Consider the following 5,623-nt stretch of genomic DNA (forward strand, 5'->3'; position numbering starts at 1 on the left):
ACCACCAAGCTCGGTGACTCCACCACCTCTCTGGGCAGCCCATTCCAGTGCCTGATCACTCTGTTGGAGAAGTGGTATTTCCTAACGTCCAGCCTGAATCTTCCCTGGCGCAGCTTGAAGCCATTCCCTCTCGTCCTATCACTAGTCACACAAGAGAAGAGGCTGACCCCCAGCTCACCACAACCTCCCTTCAGATAGTTATAGAGAGCAATAAGGTCTCCCCTGAGCCTCCTCTTCTCCAGACTGAACAATCCCAGCTCCTTCAGCCGCTCCTCATAAGGCCTGTGCTCCAGACCCCTCACCAGCTTTGTTGCCCTCCTCTGGACACGCTCCAGTGCCTCCATGTCTTTCTTGCAGTGAGAGGCCCAAAACTGGACACAGTACTCGAGGTGCGGCCTCACCAGTGCTGAGTACAGAGGGACAATTACTTCCCCACTGCTGCTGGTGACACTACTTCTGATGCAGGCCAGGATGCCATTGGCCCTCTTGGCCACCTGGGCACACTGCTGGCTGATGTTCAGTCAAGCATCAATCAATACCCCCAGGTCCATTTCCTCTACACAATCTTCCAGCCACTCTGCCCCAAGTCTGTAGCATTGCCTGGGGTCGTCGTGGCCAAAGTGCAGGATTCAGCATTTGGTCTTGTTGAACCTCATCCCATTGGCCTCAGCCCAGCGATCCAGCCTGTCCAGATCAGATAAGAGCAGTAAGAGCAAAGCAAGCAGCTTACACTCTTTTTTGGCTATTAGAGGTCATGCCATTCCATCTCAGTTTTCACCTACCACTTTAGCATGATCTCACTTTTTTTTCTAAGAGCTGGAATTTGTTAACAGCCAACAAAAAATAGAGGAGGGGAACGGCCATGGTAGAAACTTACGGGACTAAAAGTGTGAGTGAAACTGCAGAGAGCCCTGAAGAAGGATCATGTAAACAAGGAGAAACTGAGAACTGCACATGTGGAGAACGGAGAACAGCTTTTTAATTTTACAATATATGGAATCACAGAAAATTGTAGGGGTTGGAAGAGACCTCTGAAGATCTCTGAGTCTCCACAACCTCTCTGGGCAGCCTGTTCCTATGCTCTGTCACACTCACAGTAAAGAGGCTTGCTCACATGGAACTTACAGTTGATATGGAACTTACAGCTTATTGCACTACAAGAAAGTAAATGAATTCTGGCCATGTAATAGGTACTGATTCCAAAACAGGGTTTGAGCTGAAGGAACTTATCGCTCACTAAAGCCTAAATGCTCTTTCTGATATAAAAAAAAATATATATATATATTTTCTTTTACTGGATGAGGAAGTTGGTCGTGCAGTTTGTTTTTAATGTTTCTGTGACACGTATGGATGTAGCCTTCACAAATGTGACAGTGCAGAATCTCCCACTATTGAAGCTCAGATTTGAGAACAACATCAGTTATTAAATCCACAAGTAGAAGAAAATGGAGATGCAACTGCATAACAATCCTCTTCCCAAAGAAAAGTCCACCATGGTCAACCACGAGGAGCAAATAAGATGAATTAGCCTTATAGATATAAAGAGCAAGATTAAGTTTAAAATAGATGGAAAAGAAGAAAGGAACAAAGTCAAAAAGGAAGTTTAATAAGAGAAGTTGGAAGAACGAGGAAGGAAAATCCTTTTTTCTCATCCTGAAATCAAAGAGCCCCATCTCTCTGGTGATAGAACGAGAGGTCATGGCCTTAAGTTGCACCAGGGGAGGTTCAGGTTGGACATGGTGAGGCAGCAGCACAGGCTGCCCAGGGAGGTGGTGGAGGCACCATCCCCGGAGGGGTTCAGGAAACATGGAGAAACAGCACTGAGGGAAGTGGGTTAGTAGAGGAACTGATAGGTCATGGCTTGAACTGGTGATTGACCACCTGGGGAAGAGGTGTGGCTGGCCTAGGAAGCACAGGCAAAGTGCACCTGTGCTCCCCGCATAACCAGAAGGGGTGGACCCAGGGTGGCTCCACCCTACGCTCATATAAGGGCTGGCCACTAACGGGAAAGCATCTCTTGGACCTGGGATGCTTCATGTGGAGGGCTGCTGTGTTGTTGGAGAGCCCCATTACAGCTGGGTGAGTTCAGTTTTTTTTTTTTATGTCTATGACTCTTAGCCTACCTGCAAGTAGTTTGCCTTATGTTGCCAATAACCTGTTAGAAGAGATTTTGCTTCTTTGTGGGCAGGATGTTAGTTATGGGGGATGTGGGTTGTTGGTTTTATGTGATGATCCTGGTGATCTTTTTCAGCCTTTATGATTCTATCAGTGAAATTGTACCCTACAGGTGTTGCAGTGTTTGAATGGGTTAATGTGAAGGGCCACCTGGATGCAGTCAGGAGGCATCTTAAAAATGTTCTGCTTTGGAGCTGCTGTGCATTGGACAGCTACTATAGATGTTGTGTGTGCATTCCTATATGCTGCTCACTCTCAATCCCCAAACCCAGCATCTTAAGAATTACCACACAGTTCTGTGAACCTGTGGGATACTTCTTTGCCTTGTAGTACATGTTCAGTTCTGGATGTTCCATTCAAGAAGCTTCCAGAGGCCCTGAGGGAGAAAATAATCTACTATCTTTGGTTCTGTACTACTGTCTATGTGAACTAGAACAATATGAAAATATATTCTGTTACAGGCAATTTTTCAGTTAAATGTTGTGTAACATCTGCATTGTAGAGCATTTAATGGACAAATGTGAGGTTTTTATAAGCAAACTAGGTCTACAGACTTAAGTTTTTGATGTTCTGTGGTCTAAGCCAATCTAACTGCTGGCTCTTCTACTCAATCACTCTTCTCAGTGCTCCTGGAAGCCCCCAAGCCCTGACTTTCCTTTTCCCTAGCACTCATTTGACCTTTGGTGATGCTATGTGAGCACACAAATCAGGTAGAATACCACAACAGCAGGTCTGCAGATTAAGGAGCTTTTTCGATGCCCTTGTTAAATGGAAAGGGTTCAGCTGAGGCTCTGAGGTGTGCTAGAAGCTGTGTAATAGAGATGGCAGGAATCAGCAGCCAGCTGTTACACTGACCTAGGCTGGTGTGGAATCCCAGTCTCGTCGTGTTGGTCAGATGACATGGAGTGTTGCTGCAGTGGTTAGGAAGCTGTTTGGAAAGCAGCTGTTTGCTCTCATGGAAACACTGAAAACATGGTTGGTTGGTTGCGTGTTTAAGTGCAGTCACCTGTTATGTAGTTCTGGTGTGTGAGAAGCATATGTAAGGTTTTCCCCTGAGCGTCAGCCTGGTTGAATCTCACTTATTTCTTTGTCTACTGCCCTCAGCTATCGGGTAGCAGTGCCATGGAAAACTTGTCACAAAACAAAGAGCAACCAAGCATTTGAGGCCAGGCTGGATGGGGCTGTGAGCAGCCTATAGCAGGGGTTGGGATGAGGTGGTCTTAAAGGTCCCTTCCAACACAAACCATTCTATGAACCAACTGTTAAACACTCACTGAGAAGGTCAGCTCCCCCCTTGTCCTCCAATTTTAAAAGGTGTATTTTATAGCGATTTAAAGTAAGACATCAACTTTTGCACTGATATGCCTACAGCATTAACTCATCCTCCTATCTGCTGACTCCTTAAAGGAAAAGATATCTTTGGGAGGAAGCTTCTCTAAGGCTCACTCTAAACTTGCCAGAGCTCATTTGTCAGTGCCCTGAGGCAAGCCTTTCATCTTTCAGCCACATAATAAGAGAACTGTATTTTAGATGGCTCTATTTACATGCATCAGCAACCCACTTAAAATACATATTTTTTTACTAGCCAGTGTGAGCAGTGACTTCTCATTACTCGCTACCAGTCAGCAAGTATTTCAGTAGGTTTCCAGAGAGCAAAACTCCCCTAAGAAACTGGTCTTTGAAATCTTGCTGTAAACACATGTAATGCTCAGGAGGATTCCTCTCAGTATCAGCAGAACAGATCAGACCTCTTATGGAGATACCACTTCCAGACAAAAAATGAATGCAGTGTGCAGCACAACTTCAAAGGAGAAAGCAACAAACCAAGCCTCTCCCAGGCCTTTCAGCATGACTAATATTTTAAGTTCCAACAAAAAGGCTAAGAATCGCCACAAAAAAGCAGACAGAAGAATGAGTGCAAAATCAAAAATGTCTTCAAAGCTGGTCTTGATTTTAAATAGGAAACAGTATTTCATGAATGCAATCAATTGCAGTATAAGAGAAATTACGTTCTTGGTTCTCTAATACCCAAATTCCCTGCATCAGGGCTGTCTTTATGGGGGGCACTCAGGCTGAGCACACTGGTTCTGGCTGGGAGCCTGGCTGGCTATCGAACCAAGAGCCCTCAGAGATGGCACTAATGACTTGAGATGTTTTTAGAGTAGCAGAAAGTCATTGTTCCCATCGGGGGCTCCAGGAACGAACACCTGTGACGAAGTGCCTAACTTAGGCACAATGTAAGGGAGAAAACTGCATATTCACTAGAAACAAAGATGTTGCTATTTCCGTACTGCACTAGCATGAAGGAAACTAGCTCTGCTATCACATTGTGACTGTGTTTTTACTGGCTCAGTTCCCACAGACTTCTATTACGTGGTCCAATTTAAGCCCACGTTCTCCTGCCAGCTTCTGGTCTGTTACAGCAGCCACAGGGCTGACACCAACTGTCAGGGATTAGTGGACTTCCACGCTTTGTATTCTGCTGAGTAACTGTTCTCTTCCTGAAATACTGTGGTAACGTTCTCCTATCAAACGCACCACTTCTAGGGACTAAAAAGGCCAGATCTGCCTCCAGCCTGTGGTAATTCCTCCAAGTAAAAAGCTGGGGAGGCTTATCTGGAAGTCAGCCTGAAGAGTATTTGCTGTAAAAGTAACAACAGATGAAAGGCATTTTTATTTCCTCTCCAGCAACAAAGATGGTTTACCTCTTGCCTGTATTTAAATACTTTTCAAGGCCTGTGTAAAAGATAATGCGATTGTTTGCTTATAAAGATGGTTATCTTGAGTCACGCAGCATCTACCTTCAAAGTGGTATCAGGTTCTCAGAATAGATAGCTCATGTCTTGGAAATGAAATCACTATTAACTTAAGCAAAAACTAGATGTGGATCATAGACTAGATTTTAAAAAACAAGTCAGTGGATATCATTCTTAATGGATCTTCACAAGAAGGCTTCTTAGATATGCTTGACGAAAGTGACTTCGTTTCAGTCAGTGACACTGAAGTTACCTCAGCACAGTGCATTGTACAAATAATCACGCTTTCAGTGTGAGATGCAGCTTTGGAAGGTCGTAGTAATGCTCACAGTCTCTTGAAAGAATTGGAGCTGTTGCAGAATCTGGTCTCTAGATGAGAAGGTGATATATAGAAATAAAAGTGCAATAGCTATTTATTACATATTCCTTTTTCCACTTCAGATCAATCTCAAATGCCTTTTAGAAGTGGCCACAGTAGTATTTCTGTGGAACACCTTCCTCTAAAGCAGAAAAGAAGGGGGAAGAACATGAGTACATTGGAGGACAACAGTGTGTTCCCATCCTTACTTAAGAAGTTAGCAGATTTGTTCCCACTGAAGCAAGAGGGCCAACACACCTTCCAGGTGATGTAATCCCTTAAAATCAACCCAAGGTAACAGCAACCATCAAAGGCTTACTGACAGAGGCTGGCA

The 5,623-nt window shown here is 44.4% G+C and overlaps 1 protein-coding gene across 6 annotated transcripts in view; it reads left to right on the forward strand.

Annotated features, from left to right (window-relative positions):
* The first annotated feature begins 2,012 nt into the window (after nt 1–2,012).
* ENAH (ENAH actin regulator) overlaps nt 2,013–5,623 on the forward strand; it is a 131,836-nt gene continuing 128,225 nt past the window's right edge. For all 6 annotated transcript variants that reach the window (XM_040696698.2, XM_015283590.4, XM_015283596.4 and 3 more), the window contains exon 1: nt 2,013–2,079. The gene's annotated coding sequence lies outside the window, so the exon portion shown is untranslated. The remainder of the gene's footprint in view (nt 2,080–5,623) is intronic.

This window comes from Gallus gallus, chromosome 3, assembly GCF_016699485.2.
Source record: "Gallus gallus isolate bGalGal1 chromosome 3, bGalGal1.mat.broiler.GRCg7b, whole genome shotgun sequence".
NCBI lineage: Eukaryota > Metazoa > Chordata > Aves > Galliformes > Phasianidae > Gallus > Gallus gallus.